Consider the following 17,930-nt stretch of genomic DNA (forward strand, 5'->3'; position numbering starts at 1 on the left):
CTCATATTTCACCTTGAATTTTGAGTTCAAATTTCAGCAGCAAGTCTAATTAAGTTCACATTCAGATTCTGAATGAACTGCATATGCCTTTATGCCACAGATCTGTTTGTGTGTGTGCACGCATGTGTGTGTGTGCTATAGCTCTGTCATACCCACTTAAATTATGTAGTACACATCACTTGGGGATTGTGTGTACACTCAGTTTTACTCCTCCATAACAAACATAAGAAGAATGACTTTGTAAATAGCAATTGAGCAATACTGTATGAGGTGCCTGCTCTCTTCCACACCTCAAGGTTCATCTCATGCAAGCCACTGTTCCACAATGGTTAGGAAGATGCTGCAGGATAAAGATGAAGGAGAAGAATTCTTAGGCAATCAAAAACACTTCTCAACTGGCACTCATATCTCCAAACTGCCTCTCTTTTTGATCTTCAATCTAACACATCCGTTCTTCCTTATGTGCATACAGAGTGAGATAGTTGCATGGGTGTTGAGGGAGAGAAGCACATCATTCTCTCAACAGATGGACATGCTGAGACATTAATCAGGGATTATCAAGGTATTCAGTTTGTTACATGTAAATGACCAGTTCCTTCCTAGTCCTAGGGAAAAAAAAAATACTTCCTTGGAGATACTTCCTTCCTCAATGCCAACACTCTTTCCAACTAATAATTCCAAGCCTAATATCCCTCATCTGAATTTGATTGGCTAAAAACTTAACAGCAATCATCTTAAAATTATAAATGCATGCAAACAAGGGACCAAAAGAGATCCACACAAATCAATTTGTAACACTTGCAATAACCTACAGATATCTGGACAGAAGTTTGTATCAGGAAAATATAGACTTAAGTTGATCAATCAACATTTAAGTACCAGGTTTAACCGCCATGAGCAACCACTGTCAAAGTAGGATCAAAACATTTTCCTCTTTATCACCAATGCACATACTGTAAGTGTAACAGAAGAATGCTGCAAGACAACTAAACTGGGAAAGCTCCTTTAAATGTTAAACCAGCACAACCAAGTAATAATCTGCAGGTTTAGGTAGTCTGAATAGGTTTTATCTTCCATCAGTAAATCCAAGTAATTTGCTTGTCTCTCTGTCTCTTTCTCTCTAACACACACACACACACACACACACACACACACACACAGAGCCTGATGTCATATTAGCAGCACCAGATACCTTATTTTAAGCTCTTGTTTTCATGTTGATTTCACAACTCTATCATCCAGTTGTTTCACAACCTCCACTTCAAAGTCCACACACATCTGAAATGTGTATAAGTGCAGCATAGCAAATTTGACATTGTTTTACATTTTTATAAAATTAAGAACTCATGCAATTCAAAGATAGCAGTATGCAAAAAAAATTATTTAAACACAAGAGGTTGGGTGGACCAGTGAAATTAGCTTCCTACCATTTCTACTTCTGAAACTTTTCATGGATGTAAACTACTGAAGTAGGCTGACTCTAGCATAATGTCACCTCCCCCATGAATGCAGAATTCATTCCAGCAACTACAGCAACCTACAAGACAGGCTAAAATATGATTGCTGGGGACTCTTTACAGTACAGTGATCCCTCTAATTAAGCATCATAAGCAGAATCAGCTCAGATCCAACTGGCCAACTCAGCAAGTTAAGCATTACTGGTCTGTCAGAGTTCTATGGCAATCTGAAGAAAAATTATGATAATGCTCAATCTGGAAGAAAGAGAATATGTGTAAATGTGAGTCAGCAAACATAGTGGTAGTAGAAATTGGCTATGTCAGAATGCCAGATGCAAGGGAGGGCACCAGGATGAGGTCTCTTGTTATCTGGTGTGCTCCCTGGGGCATTTGATGGGCTGCTGTGAGATACAGAAAGCTGGACTAGATGGGCCTATGGTCTGATTCAGTGGGGCTGTTCTTATGGTATGGGAAGTGCGGTGTATGTGCCACAATTCCAAATGAAGCACAGAAGTGGCAGGTCCAGCTGATAATCAATTGCTTAATTCATACAAGTTAGATTTCAGTTTTTCTTGATGCAGAATTTGGATTGACTGGGAACAGAATTTTTTATTTTGTTTTTAATAAAAGAGTACATTCAGCCTAGATATGAGGAAGAAGCCACAGTAGACTGAAAGCAGTTGTACAGAGCACAGGAACATCCTTTGATTTCCATGTTCTCACAGCAGATACAGCCCATACATTCTCAACCTTTTTTCCAAAACCATGAGGACCCAGAAACAGAGGAGTTATCTAGCAAAACCAACTGACAAGAGATTTAGAACAAATTAGGATTTGGTCTGTGGAAGCAGAGCCTGTGGCTGGAGGCCGCAAAGGACCTTCTGGAGACAACTAGAAGTTGCTTCCTGTTGCATCCAGATTGGGAAGGTTCCCAGGCACAACTGGAAGACATTTCCCGTTTGCCAGGAAAATCAGAAGTGCCTTCCAGTTGTGTCCACAGGTGTTCTGAGGAGACAGGGAGACCAGGTGCTACCTCTGGAGGGTTCAGCATAGCCCCCATGCAAGGAATTGTGGCTGCAGCCCCCACAGATTTCATAACCCACAGAACAGAATATCTATTGGGGTCCTGGAATTGATCCCCTGAAGATACTGAGGAACCACTGCACTATTTTTTTTCATGCAGCATATAGTTTGTGAAATTCATTCAGTGGAAACATCCCTCTAAATATGAGTTGCAGGCAAGCAATGGTGAAGAGAATATGCATCTCTCTCCGAATTGTAGGCTTCCCAGAGGCAGCTGGAAGGCTACTGTTTGAAATGGGGATGCTGTACTAGATAAGCCTTTGGCCTGTACACAAGTTTCACTACCAAATGTATCACCTGACCCAAAGTCCCACTGAACTCACTGCTTCATGAAGATGTTTAGAATTGTGCTGCTCTGAACAAAGTCCCTCTAGAGAAGAGAAGCTCTGCTCCGAGTCTTGACCAGTCAGAAACCACATTTATGCCCCATTAATAGTCCTGAATACAAAGAAAGTGGTCAGCAAAATTAATTTAGTCAGTCACTGCCATTTATCCAGCACATCACCTTACTCTATAAAGGAACTTTGTCCAGCCCTAAGTGGAGTAATGTTGTAGCATGACCCTTGTGATCACAGCATTTATGGAGGAATGCAGTTCAATCACAATAGAATATCTTCCAAAGAGAGGAGATAGAGAACAACAGAAATTCATCCATGCATTAGAAGGAGACAATGAAACTGCTTATTGTGTTTCTCTCAAAATATGTACCATAAAAATGAATACATTTTGTTTAACATATAGACTGGGAGCCAATTGTCACACCTCTGCTTAAAACCAGCACCAAACCATTTGCCGCTTGCCTAAAGAGGTAAATGGAGATATAAGAAAGAACCAGGGCAGAAGTCAAGATTGGGTAAACAGACTGCTTAAATAAAGCTTTCAGCTTTACTCCAATGGATAAAGCAGTTGTAGATTAAGAGAACAATCATTTTATTATAACCAGATTTACCCAGACAATTGAAAAGGCCATGCATGAGGCTTTGGCTATAACCATCTCATTTATTCTTCTTGCAGGAAACTTCACTTTGATAAGATTATGCCAGGAAACTGGGAGGAGGAAAAAAAGATAGTCACATTCACCAGATTAGGCCACAAGTGTTGAAATGCATGCATGTAGGAGGACTTTTTACCTGCCCTTTGCAACTTCCTAAGCCATTTGACAAGCTGCTTTGAAACTTAGCAAGGAACAGAAGTAGTTTTTGATGCAAACAAGGCTGTTATAGGGTAACAGGGGTCAGAAATTCTTGCACATGGCTTGAAGGTAGTTTCTCTATTATCATTCCAGTGTAAAGTTGCCATCCTGAAGAACAGGAAAAATGCTATCAAATAATCCTAATTTTAGATGGTCATAGCTTGCCTATACTTATGCTAGTCAGCAATTTTCAATGTTTTCATCTCACAGCACAATGAGAAGGTGCTAAAATTGTCAAGGAACTCCATCAGTTTAATGATATAGTTCATGATTTAAAAAAAATGAGTATTAAGATGGTATTCAAAATTCAATAACTAAAATGTTAAACATTGTTTAAACACAGTTTAGCGTTTCAGTCTTCTGTTTCTGATTTCTGTCAGTTTATCTTCTTCTGCAACAGTTAATTCACATGCACTTAACACAAATAGATCCCTCACCCCGTCCAAGAAAGATACATCAAGTGACAGGAAATAATCGTCAATGTTGAAAATACTTTACAGCATTTTTCTCAGCAATGACATGCTTTGTAAAATTAAAATCGACAAGATTGTTGTTCAGACTCCCATTGTAAATAACTTCTTCCAAAAAGCCACAACTGTGCCTCTTCAGGGTTTTTGATGGTCTACTTGCCACTCATGCATTTCCTGACTTCTGATGGTGTACCTGTTTGGACAGGAAGCTTAGTGCTGCGGAGCCACCCAAAGTTTCACTCAGGCTTGGAAATACAGTCAGTTTTCTTTATATGCGATTTGCTATCCATGAGTTCAGTTATCTTCGAGGGGCAGAACTGCCACCTACTCCTCATTATTTGTGACTCTGTTCTCGTTATCCACAAATTCAATCCTGGTGATGAGAGGCTCTGGAAGGCTACTTGGGAACTGCTCTGGGGCTGGGGCAAGCCAGGGAAGGAGCCAAGAGACAGGTGGAGGAGGATGGGTGAAGCAATCACCTCCCCACTGGTGAACTCTGAGGCCTCACTGTGGGCCAGCAACCTTCAATGTCAAGGGACAACCAGTATGGAGGAAGAAGCATCAAATATTGGAGATGATGATGAGCCATTGCTATCACCCAGCCCCATAGACTTCAAGTTAAGATTCAGGTTCATAAAGTTCATAGAGTGTGTGGTGAAGGGAGTCTCCTGGAACCTAACCCCATTTTTCCTATGGGCTCAATAATTCAGTATCCTCTAATTCGTTTTCCAAGAACTTAACCCCAGGAGATAACAAGAACTGACTGTAACACAGCAAGAAAACGAAGCCGCACAGGTCAAAACTTGTGCGTGTTCTTTTTTCTAGGAAAGGTCACAGAATATTAATACACCTAATAATAAATTACTTTCCCCACCTCCAATTTTTCTTTGCTGAAAATTGCTGTGCTAGCCAATCTATAAAAGATAAGAAAAAAGGCAAAGGATATGTCATTTTTGTCATATTTCTGCAGGGTTCCTGAAGAAATACTTTAACAAACATTCATACTTGGGAAGTTTGTTCTCATTAGTCTCACTGATCCAAGAATTTATACCCCACTAAAGGCAGCACTGCCACAAACTCAACGAACAGAAGCAACAGTAAAATCTAGCCATATCAGCAGATTTTATAAAACAGCTCAAACATATTGTCAGAGATGTAATGTGGAACATAGCAAGAGATGTATAAAAACTGTATAAATGCTGGCTAAATTGTTGAAAGTCTGACAGTTTTTTTCCCCCTCTGGAAGTCCACAGGGATGGGACAGATAGGTATGCTCTGGTTGAGAATTCTAAAGTACCAGGGCCGCTGTTGCAACTCCACCAAACTAACAATCCACAGTGTGGGAACCATAACCTGGTACATATGTGCAGAAGGGCTCCCTTTGCCTCAGTTTCTGGAATAATTCTGATACTAACAGCTTTTATAGAACACATAAAACTGCCTAATAACAAATCAGAACACTGATGAGTCTAGCTCAGTACTGTTGACTGGCAGCAGCTCTCCAGGTTTTCAGACCAGAATTTTTCTCTGCATTATCTTGATTATATCTGCATTGAACCAGGGACCTTCGGCAGGAAAGCATGTACTTTGCCCCGGAACTATGATCTCATAGATTATCAGTAATTTAAGTTCAAGGTAACACACACTATCTGAGTAGCCAGTAGATATATTTGAATTGTTTATAACACTGCAAGCACAATCCCTCTAAGCATGAGCACAACTATATCTGCATTGATGAATGGCCAAAGGGTCAATGCTCTCTCCTTCCACAAAATTAAATACATTCTTGGCTAGAACCCTGGACCAAAGAAGGAAGACTGGACTGGAAAACACAAAGCAGACAAGCTCCCATTCGGAGAAATGGCTGGCATGCCTCAGTATCCACCCAAGACAGATGACAACTGCTTTGAATCCTATGATGATGCCTTTGTGAGGGTGGCTGGGCTCACCCTGGGAGAATTTTATCCTACAATTACATAAAGATGCATGGTTTTTATGTTAGCTGTTGCCAAATCTAGATGGAACGTGCATTTAGTGAAGCTGTTCTTTAAAAATAAAATGCAAGAACAGTTCCAAACTGAAGAAAATATTTGTGTACCAGGGCTCTGCAATGGGTGCCTTTAGCTATGCTTTTATAAATTTGAATAAGTGTTTGATTATAATTTGCTTCTTCATACAATATATATTGTTTTCACACAATTACCAAGTTGCTCAGCCTGTAAGGGCAATAGAATACTTCTATAGCTCCTTCCATCAAGATAACTATACTTTGCATTGTAAATTAGAGAGTGGCATCTCTGAGAAGCAAGCTCTACAAGTCTTGCTTTCATATATATATAAAAAATTAAGAACCAAGTCAGACAAGTCAGAAACTTGTGCATGATCAACAATAAAACTGGTTGAAAATGCTGGAAGAGATGCAAGAAAAATCTCTTCCCTCCATTAATTTCCATTTCATAAAACTCTGCTTTCTTATTATATAAAACATTGGAATAAATAGCAAGCATGCACTCAGTTGGAACAAAACGTTTTCTGCTCCCATTAATATCTCTCAACTCTGACCTGAAGTGGCCATCTTTAGTAGTGAGAACGTCATTCAGATTTCATACTCAGATTGCTTCTTGGCTGAGATTACTGGCCTGAGTGCCAATTGTAAAGGGAGTTTATGTACTTGCTGCGCCAGCATGTAAGTATTTAGTTTGTGACTTTTGAGCATACTGACAGCTATGGCTACACTGGGCACATAACTCCCCCCCCCATCAACTAATCAACTAATGCATGATGTTCTGGCACCGCAAGCAGATAATATTGCTGCAGACTTCTGGATCAAGGTGTGAGGATAAAGTACCAAGCATACTTATTTGAAATATTAGTCAATTTCAAAATGGGCATTTAGAATGTTGATGTTGCTGGTCATTCCGCATGACACACTGCAGCAAACTCTGGCTCACCATTAAGCAGGCACAGAGCAGGGAGATGCAGATGATCACAGCTTCCCAAAAAGTGTACTTCCAATACATTTACAAACTTTGTTTCACAGTTTTCTTTTTTTAAAGTAGACAAGGGCATCATAAACACATAACTTAAAAAAAGTGGACAAGCCAGTCAGAGTTTAGCAATTTAACAGCATAAGCCAAAGCATGTCCAGAATTTGCTCCTTTCTTTCAAAAGTTACAGCCAATAAACCAGAAAGAAAAAATGCATGGAACCCTATGGAAAGTGAGCTGAATCGCGCGTTTACTCGTGAGTAGGCATAATTGCCATAGTCCATCGGAAAAGGCAGGCTGAGAGGAATCCAATGACGGAATGGTCCCGATCCAATGAATGTAGCCCCAAAAAAACACCCGAGGAGGTTCCTCCCTCCCAGCTGTGTCTATTGAGCCCGAAACGAAGCCACGTGGCCGCGTTTACTTGCGGGTAGGCGAACTTGCCTTAGTCTGTCGGAAAGGGCAGGCTGAGAGGACTCCAAGGACATCAGAATGGTCCTGATCCAATGAATGCAGCCCCCAAAAACACCCAAGGAGGTTCCTCCCTCCCAGCTGCAACTCTATGGAGCCCTATGGAAAGCAAACTCAGCCACGTGGCTGTGTTTACTCATGAGTAGGCAGTCACGCCAGGCAAAGGGGAATGTGAGGACACCAGAAGGGTCCTGATCCCATGGAGCTGGAGTGCAACAAATGCTCCAGAAGGAAGCCTCCCCCCCCCCCCACTAAAAAGGACAAAAAAGTGGCTTGAACTGCTAAGGGGGATGTTTTCTATTTTGCACTTGAAAAGCAAGGTGGGTCCTTATCTTGATATGCCTGAAATAGAAGAACTTTAAACTAGGCGGGCTGGAAATCTCACTGATGCTTTTTGGGGGGTTATTACTGCAGGCAGAGTACAGAGTAAGCTCCATTGACCACTATGGGACTTACTTCAGAGTAGACATGCATAGGATTGGGCTCACAGGCTGCAATCCTACCCACACTTTGTTGAGAGTAAGCCCCATTGACCACAATAGGACTTTCTTCAGAGTAGATTCACTTGGTGGAACAGGACTGGCTCCCCCTTATTTAATTATTTTATTTTAATTTAATTATTTATAATTATTTATTTTAATTTGCCTGATGATGCAACTTCTACCATGACATCACTTCCAATGGGTCCTGAACACATTGTCATTCTAAAAAGTGGGTCCCAGTGCTAAAAGTTTGAGAACTGCTGCAATAAGGTGTTGGTAAGTTGACATGGGGTGTGTGTGTGAGAGACTCTACAAGTTTTCAAAATCACTAAAATCAGAATTTGGAGGAATAATACCATCATGTTATATATCAATCAATGCATAATTTCATGCAGAATGCAATGAAACAAACCACATTGAAATATCTGTCTTCTAACAAAAGGTACAGCCAAAAAACCAGTGGGGGCAGGGCGATGTTACATCACCACACCCACCACCTGGGGCGTTGCCCCGCCCACTGCGTGGGGTGATGCACAGGCCTCCGCACTGGGTGACACGAATCCCAGTGACGCCACTGAGCATGTCTACTCAGAAGTAAAACCCATTATTCAGTGGGACTTGCTCAAAGTCAAATCATAAGACGACAACCTAAGTCTCACTGATTTTAATGGGAAAAGATATGCTCCAAGAAATCAATAGAACTTAAAATGGCTTAACTTGAGGTTAGTCATGCTGATGTATGAATTAGCCCTACAATTTTCAAATCACTTAGCCAGAAACAAGTTCACAGTCAGTCCAATCTACATGCTAGTAAAACAGAAATTCTAGTATTTAAGCCAATTATAAATGCAATTCTAAACAAAGATATGCAAGTTCTGTTAAATCCAGTGTACTGTAACTTGCCCCCCCCCCCCCCCGGTACAGAACATACCAAGATCCAGGTCTACAGAGCTTGTGTCCTGAGTACACTTCTGTACTGCAGCGAGTCATGGACTCTTCACTCACAACAGGAGAGGAAACTGAACGCTTTCCACATGCGCTGCCTCTGACGCATTCTAGGCATCACCTGGCAGGACAAAGTTCCAAACAACACAGTCCTGGAACGAGCTGGAATCCCTAGCATGTATGCACTGCTGAAACAGAGACACCTGCGTTGGCTCGGTCATGTCATGAGAATGGATGATGGCTGGATCCCAAAGGGTCACCTCTGTGGAAAACTCGTGCAAGGAAAGCGCCCTACAGGTGGACCACAACTGCGATACAAGGACATCTGCAAGAGAGATCTGAAGGCCTTAGGAGTGGACCTCAACAAGTGGGAAACAAGCCTGCCTCTGAGCAGCCCGCTTGGAGGCAGGCTGTACAGCATGGCCTTTCCCAGTTTGAAGAGACACTTGGCCAACAGACTGAGGCAAAGAGGCAAAGAAGGAACGCCACAGCCAGGGAGACAGACCAGGGACAGACTGCACTTGCTCCCAGTGTGGAAGGGATTATCACTCCCGAATTGGCCTTTTCAGCCACACTAGACGTTGTTCCAGAACCACCATTCAGAGCGCAATACCATAGTCTTTCGAGACTGAAGGTTGCCAACAGTCACTGTAACTTGATCCCACACATATACATTTATGCACACATCTAAAGCTGGTACCCCAATCCCAAAACACACTTTTTGTTATATACCACTTCTCAATAAAAAGTTCACAAAGTGGTTTATACAGGTAAATATGATTTCCTGTCCCCAAATACTTCACAATCCTTCAAATACATCCCAACAATTTGGATTGTTATTACCAAATGTGGACCTGACTGAAACATAAAGCTACAACTGAAGCACTTACTGGAAAGCATGTTATTTGAATTCATTGAGAAATTCCATGGCAACATATTTAATGAAGAAGATGTAAAGTTAAATAAGATCCAGTGGCCTAACTAAGGCCTTTTGGAAGCCTCTGAAATGTTATATGAGGGTGTTAAAAAATTTTTGTACCCCCAGGTGCTAGATGCCTTCGCTATGCCACTGATATGATCCTCCTATGCATACTTACTCAACTACATCTTGCATGACAAGAAGCAAGCCCCACTTCTGCATAATACTACTGCAAATTCTAGTTCCTCCAAGTCAACTAGATGGTGGATCAGACTTTTAGTAACTGATGATGAATTTAAACCAGCAATCTACAGAGATAAGAGTTCATCTTACTACTGTAATCTTGGACCTCCAGGATATCCTTGACTTTACAGCCTGTACTTTTTAACACTCACTTTCAATTTAAATAAATGCAGTACATGTAAGGACAATAATACTAGTCCAGACTTCAAAGCCACAATAATAATGGATGCCACATCTAATTAGGGCCAACACAGTGGAAAAAAACATTGATGAGCCAGTGAATGAAAGAGTTATCCATAAGAGTCACACGTCTGAGTGATAACAACTCGTATTTTGCACATTCTTTCCCCCCAACCACAAGAGATTTACATATCTGATGCTGAGTGAGCACTTTGTCAGAAGCATTACTGCTTACTCAGTACCCTTTCCTATCATGAACAGAAATTGTATCTTTCTGTCATGCTGAGAGGATGGGTAAAAGACAAAGTAAGATCTGCTATAAACACTTGATTTATTTGTTCAACTTATTCTATTGGTTCAGAGCAGCTTACAAAGTTTTCTCTGTGTTTGCCGAGAAGCTAATGGTCTTAAAAAGCGGTCAAATTAAAACAAAATGATGTTGTAAACACAAATTCAATTGTTAAAAACAAAGCTCAACCTTAGATGAAATGGACTTCCTTGGTTCTGTGCAGGAGGAAATAGATGTTACCCACCAAGCTTGTTCACTAGCCACAGCAACACCACGAACTGCCAAGGCCAACAGTTGAAAAAGCTGCTGCCAGACTAGGCAGAGTAGAGCTCGGTTCTGAGCAAGGAGGAGGCCCATAGACTCTGCCCAGACTTCACAAAAAACAAAAACATATTTGTCTAATTTTCCCAAAGATTTGAAAGGAAAAAAAAGGAAAAAACCCAAGTGACTGCAATCCTATGTCCAATCCTAGGAGTGAGCCCCACTTAATTCAGTACAATTTCCAAAGGAAAACATGAACAGGATTATGCAGAATATCATTTAACACAAGAATAAGATGACCTCTCTTTAGAGCAGGGGTGCTCACACTTTTTTGGCTCGAGAGCTACTTTGAAACCCAGCAAGGCCTGGAGATCTACCAGAGTTTTTTTTTACAATGTTCGCACCATCATAACATATAACATTTATGTGTACAATGTATGTTGGCGTACCTTGAGCCCCACTGAGTATAACAGGACTTACTCCTGAGTAGACATGCCTAGGATTAGGCTGTGAGGCTGCAATCCTAGCCACACTTACCTGGGAGTAAGCCCCATTGAGTACAATGGGCCTTACTCCCGGCGTTTCCTCCCAGAGGCACCTGAAGGGGGGGGTTGGCACTCCGCAATCTACCAGTAGATCGCGATCCACCTATTGAGCACCCCTGCTTTAGAGTCTACCCCATTTTACTCCCTTTTAACAAAGGAAGGTGATTTTTGCATATTTAAAAGTCACCTATTCCAGCAGCTGCTTAGTCTTTTTTTTCCCTATAGAAAAAAGTTGTCAGCAGATCTTATTTAAGAAACTGGCAGGCATAAAAGAATACCACCTGCTGAACATTTTGTTAGGTCATTATCTATGCTTTCTTTACAGCCTTTAGAATGAACAATGTTGATGTGTTCAGCCAGAGACTATAAAAATGACCCAATAATTACATTTAAAACTGATGAAACACAGAAACAATACACAGGACAGCCAGAGAACTCCAAGTGCCTGAAGTGGCAAGCCAAACACTGCCCCTCTTACCAGGTGATGTGCCAGCCTCTACTCTTCGGATTAGAAGAGGAAGTGCGGAGTAGAGGAGAAGGGAGTGGTGAGCAAAGCACAGCTAAATGAATGAAGACTTCAGAGGGGTTTGAAATATCTATTCAACTCTCCCCCAACCTAGAGCATAGGCATACACCTCCTTATATAGACACAGTATTTCACGCTATGTGGAGCATACACAGGGCAAAGAAGTGTGCTGACAGAAAGCATCCAGCAAGAATGGATCAGCAAGGGCCACAGGAACTGCTTGTGTTCTTTTGGAAGTATAGCTGCTTAAAACATGCAAGCCAATTTGATAGATGAATATGAATTGTACACTGTGGCAATGTCTTGCAAGCCATTCTGCTTGGAGCAGTACAGGAGCCACAGCCTCCCTCACCACAACTTTTATCACAGAGATGTGCAGCTTCTGTGGCTTTTTATACTATTTAAGTTCTCCTTCACCCATAACAAGGAGCAGCATGCTCACAACAACCAGCTGTAAACAACCTCTGACTTCCCTTCCACAATCCACACCCAGTCCACTTGTAATCTACATTCCTGATCTACCGCACCTCCTTTCCCCTTTAGGTTCTACTAGCAAAAAGAGGCTGTTAATTTCTGCTGTAGTAAAACTTCCTAAGTACCCTAACATGCGTTTAGCGTGGAAAACCCAAAGACAGTGTCACTTTTAAAAGGCATGGAAAAAGTGTGCCACTCACAGTGCAGGCAGGCTTCCAACTATATCATGCAAGGACTTCACAGACTTGTCCCAAAGAAGACAAAACACCAGAGGAGGGCAACTCCTCACACAAAAATGATCACCATCCCTATTGCTTCTCTGTACTGTTCCTCTATATCAGGGGTGTCCAAAGTTTTTGGCAGGAGGGCCACATCATCTCTCTGACACTGTGTCAGGGGTGGGGGAAGAATTAATTTACAATTAAAATGTGAATAAATTTACATAAGTTTACATTAATGAATACATTAAAGATGAACTTGTATGAATGAATGAAGGTCTTGCAATAGCTCAAGGCCTACAAAAGGCCTTGCACAAAGCAAGGCTGGCCTTTCCTTTGCTGCTGCTACTGCATCACAGATGTGAAAAAGCAAGCAGTAGAGGGAGCCTTCATCCCACAGCTCACGACAGGTCAAACAGTTGCCCTCACACTGAAAGCAGTTGCGTCGGGCCAGTGCGGGCTCCAGCAAGTCTCCGGAGGGCCAAAGGCTCATTGGAGATTGGGGTCTCCCTGAGGGCCGCATTGCGAGTCCTCAAGGGACGCAAGTGGCCCCAGGGCCGGGGTTTGGGCACCCTGCTCTATATTCTACTCCTTCGCAGCCAGAGAGAACAGTCCTCCCCCTCCTCACCCCAGCAGTGTCTTTTCTAGTGGCTGTCTGCTGGTGTTCTTTTGCATAGTTTTAGACTGTGAGCCCTTTTGGGACAGGGACTCTTTTAGCTATTTGATTTTCTCTGTAAACCGCTTTGTGAACTTTTTGTTGAAAAGTGGTATATAAATACTGTTAATATTATTAACAGTCCCTGGTAGAACTGAAAACTCCTAGTAGAATTAGAAGACACACAACTTTGCCCTGGTTGTATTTGGGAGGTGAGACAAAGTAAGCAACTGAGGCTGCCATCCTAGCCACATTTACCAGGCAGTAAGCCCCATTGATGCCAATGGAACTTACTTCTGAGTAGACATGCACAGAATTGGGCTCTGAGGCAGCAATCCTATCCACAACTTACCTAGGAGTAAGGACCATTGACTTACTTCTGAGTAGACACGCTTAGAATTGTGAGGCTGCAATCCCATTGGTGCTTACCTGGGAGTAAGGGCCATTGACTATAATGGGACTTACTCCTAAGACAACATGCAAAGGATTGGGCTCCCAATGACCTGAGAAGAAACACTGACTGGAAGGAGGAGTACCCAGAAATCCACCTGTGCTTAACAAGAACCTGCTGTCCTTAATTCAGAGTCCCCTGGAAGCGGTGGGCTGAGAGCCCAATGCTATCCACACTTCCCTGGGAGTCAGCCGCATGGACTCTAATGGGACTTCCTTCTGAGTAGACATGCGTGGGCTCTGAGGCTACAGTCCTATCCACTTTCCCATGGACGCTAGTGGAAGTCACTTCTGAGCAGACCCGCGCAGGCTCGGGCTGCAGCGCTCTCCCTGCCCCCGAGCACCCACGCACGGGCGAGCCGCTTTGGTTTCCGCCTCTGCCGGGCTGCCTGCGGCTCCACCACGTCCTGCTTCTCTTCGACACAAGGAGACGTTGGCAACCCACCGCCCCGAGAGCTCGCCGGCCCGCACAGAGGGGGCTTGCTGGGCTCCTTCGAGGAGGCGGGCGAGGCGAGACCCTCACAGGCGGCGCTGCCCCGCCGCCACCTGCCTGGCCGGGACAGAGCCGAAGCGCCCCGGGGCGCCAGTCCCCTCCCGGGGAGTCCCAGGGCGCCTCGCAGCCGGCGCAGAGCCACCGCTCCCGCGACTTACCGAGGGTCCTCTGAGGCAGCCCGGCAGCGGGGGCGAGAGCGCCGTCCTCCTCGCCGGCCCCTGGGACGCGGGCACATCCCTCACGCGCGGTGGCGGCGCTGCGAGAAGCGGCTCTGCTTGCCGAGAGCCCGAGCCGGGAGCGCGAGGGACGGGGCGCGGCTTCGCCCAGCCTATCGGGAGCAGGCAGTCCTGTCACCCTCAGCTCGCACGTGGGAGCGCGGGAGCGCCGGCTCGTCTTCAGAGCAGCGCTCTGGGCAGGCTGGGAGGGCAGAGCCTCCGCTCTTCTCCTCCAGAGGGCTGCAGTCCTGTCCGCGCTTTCCTGGGAGGAAGCCCCATTCACTCCAATGGGACTTCCTTCTGAGTAGACAAACAAAGGCATGGGCTCTGAGGCTACAAAGCTACCCACACTTTCCTGGGAGGAAGCCCCATTGACTATAATGGGTCTTACTTCTGAGTAGACATGCATAGGATTGGGCTCTGAGGCTACAAAGTTACCCACACTTTCCTGGGAGGAAGCCCCATTGACTATAATGGGGATAACTCTGAGCAGACATGCATAGGCTTGGGCTCTCAGTGGGTCAGGGGATACAGGCTGCAATCCTACTGTACTTATCTGGGAGTAAGCCCGATTACTATAATGGAACTAAGTAGACATGGATGGGAGTGGAGCTTTTCAGTAGCTGGGAGCTCTTCCAAGAGGGAGAGCACACTTTTTAATGTTCTCCCCTAACACACACACACACACACACACACACACACACACACACACACACACACAGAGTGGCTAAACAGTGGCTTGTCAGTCTAGAATGGGGTCTCTAAACTTTTCAGTTGAAGGGCCGCATCTAATATCTGGCAGAGTGTCAAAAAATCTGGCCGGAAAAAAATTAAATATAAAATTTAAATAAATACATTAGAGACAGAACTTAGATGAATGAATAAATGAATGAATGAGCTCAAATATCCATGATTTCTCCAAGCACCAACACAGTCCAACTTAAATGGACCCCAATTCCCCCATCCCACAAGCACAACTCCAGTTGTGTTTGGTCAACTGGGCCAGAGGCTCTCGGGATCAGAGGCTGGCCGTGGGCTGGATAGAGGCTTGTCGCAGGCCGCATCTGGCCCCTGGGCTGGGGTTTGGAGACCCCTGGTCTAGAAAGAAGGCACCTGATTGAGACATACAAAATTATGCAGGGGATAAAGTGGATAGGGAGATGTCCTTTTCCCTCTCACTCAACACCAGAACCAGGGACATCTACTAAAATTGTGTGTGAGAGTTAGGACAGACAAAAGAAAATACTTCCTTTTCATGTGAAAATAATAATAATCAGCATGTGATTGTGGAACTCTTTGCCACAGGAAGTGGTGATGGCATCTGGTGATGGCATCATGGATGCCTTTATTGTCTCTCTCGATGTTCTTTTCCCTTTCACACCACACCAGAACCAGGGGACATCCCCTAAAATTGAGTGTTGGGGAGAGTTAGGACAGACAAAAGAAATTTATTTACCCAGTCTGTAGAACTCCTTGCCATAGGATGTGGTGATGGCATCTGGCCTAGATACCTTTAAAAGGGGAATGGACAAATTTCTGGAGGAAAAGTCCATGATGGATTTGTGCAGCCTCCTGATTTTAAAAGTAGACTACCTCAGAATGCCATGTGCAAGGGAGGGCACCAGATGCAGGTCTTTTGTGTGCTCCCTGAGGCACCTGGTGGACCACTGTGAGATACAGGAAGCTGGACTAGATGGGCCTTTGGCCTGATCCAGTGCGGCTCTTCTTATGTTCTTAAACATTTCTCTCTGTCATACAGATTATTTCCTCATCTGAAATGCTTGGAACCAGAAGCATTTTGGATATTGGATTTTTCTGTTTTTCAAAATACTTGCATATACATAATGAGAATTCTTGGGAATGGGACCCAAGCCTAAACACAAAATTCATTTAGGTTTCATGTATCCCATATAATCTAGCCTTAAGGTAATTTTATACAATACTTCAAATAATTTTGTGCATGAAACAAGGTTTGTGAATGAAACTCAGTTTGATTTCATTTCTTTAGGAAATTTTTTTAAAAAAAAGTCATGTTGGTGCACAAAAAAAGTTCCATATTTTGGTATACTCTGTTTTCTGGAATTCAGGATAAGGGATGCCAAATCTGTTTTCTATTTTTTTCCCTTTGGTGGCATTTTCAGATATGCAACTCTTTTTCTGAGGAAAAAGCTTGACCACAAGATTCTGCTGAATGTATAAAGTAGTACTTACTATCTAGAGCAGCAATTTTCAGCCTTTTTCACTTCACAGCAGACTGACAAGGCACTAATGTTTTCAGGACACACCATCAGTTTTGTGACAATCAACAAGGCTAATGGCACTGCCAGGAGGTAATTAACATCCCGAAAGGCCCTACTAATAAAGGACCCTAGCCCAAACTTCTGCAGCACACACTTGCAGACTGTGGCAGACTTACCCCCATCCCACTCCAGGGGGCAAAGGTCTGAGATGCTGGCTCCCCAGGAGATACTGTCACCCCCCCCCCCCGTGCAAAGCCGCTTCCTACCTTTCCAGCGTGTGGAACCTCACGCGACCCTTAGACCAACTGGGGAAACTTTCTGCTTTCCCATGGTCATAAACTGCACTTTTGGAAAACCAGAAGTGCAGTTTCTGATCACATTGGGAGCTTCAATTAAGCCTTCTGCATGGTCCTAGAGGTGCGTGGAGTTAGTGCCGGGGCATTTGCCCCGTTCACCTAGCGCTAAGTTTGCTGCTGCCTGCAGACCATTCACAGCACACCAATGTGCCATGGCACTCCAGTTGAAAATTGCTCATTTAGAGAGTATGGCTAGGACTGAAACCTGATCCTATGCATTTTTACTCAGAAGTCAGGTCTACTGAATGCCATGGGGCTTGCTCCCAAGCAAGCATGCACAATAAAGTAGACTTGAATGGGTGCTCGTTATCTAGGGCACCAGCACTTCAATTCTGTACCATGGGATGAGGGAACATATATAAGCTATTGCAAACCATAGCTGGATTATTTGAGAGTAGATCTTCTGAAGTCAACAGAACTTCATTGGTTGAGCTATTAGATCTGAGCATTTCTAGCGATACCCCATCAAATTCCATATGAGGGAATATGAGGACAGGCAGGGTGAATGATGAAACCAGTGTGTACATATATGAATTCATTTAAGGACATACATGTTTAAAATTTTCCACTGAATAACATTAAGATGAAATTACCTTGTTAGTCAGATAATAACCAATCCTAAATGTAATCAAGAACCAGGCCTCAATTTCATAACTAATTCTCAGCATCATCAGCTTTGCTAAGACATAAACACTAGAGTTAAACTGGGTGTGGCAAAACCATTCAGATCTGAAACACTATTTCATGCCACAAACATTTGTAAATTTAATTTACAAAAG

At 43.5% G+C, this 17,930-nt stretch overlaps 1 protein-coding gene across 7 annotated transcripts in view; it reads right to left on the bottom strand.

The window, feature by feature from the left end:
• The window catches only part of MICAL2 (microtubule associated monooxygenase, calponin and LIM domain containing 2), a 111,227-nt gene extending 96,602 nt beyond the window's left edge, over window positions 1-14,625 (bottom strand). For 2 of the 7 annotated variants that reach the window (XM_066639115.1, XM_066639114.1), the window contains exon 1: window positions 14,499-14,623. The gene's annotated coding sequence lies outside the window, so the exon portion shown is untranslated. Of the gene's footprint in view, window positions 1-12,002; window positions 12,093-14,498 lie in introns of those variants that run through there. The other 5 variants (XM_066639120.1, XM_066639116.1, XM_066639119.1 and 2 more) reach the window with 4 other exon arrangements.
• Window positions 14,626-17,930: the final 3,305 nt, after the last annotated feature.

The sequence above is a fragment of the Tiliqua scincoides genome, chromosome 1 (genome assembly GCF_035046505.1).
Source record: "Tiliqua scincoides isolate rTilSci1 chromosome 1, rTilSci1.hap2, whole genome shotgun sequence".
In the NCBI taxonomy this organism is placed as follows: domain Eukaryota; kingdom Metazoa; phylum Chordata; class Lepidosauria; order Squamata; family Scincidae; genus Tiliqua; species Tiliqua scincoides.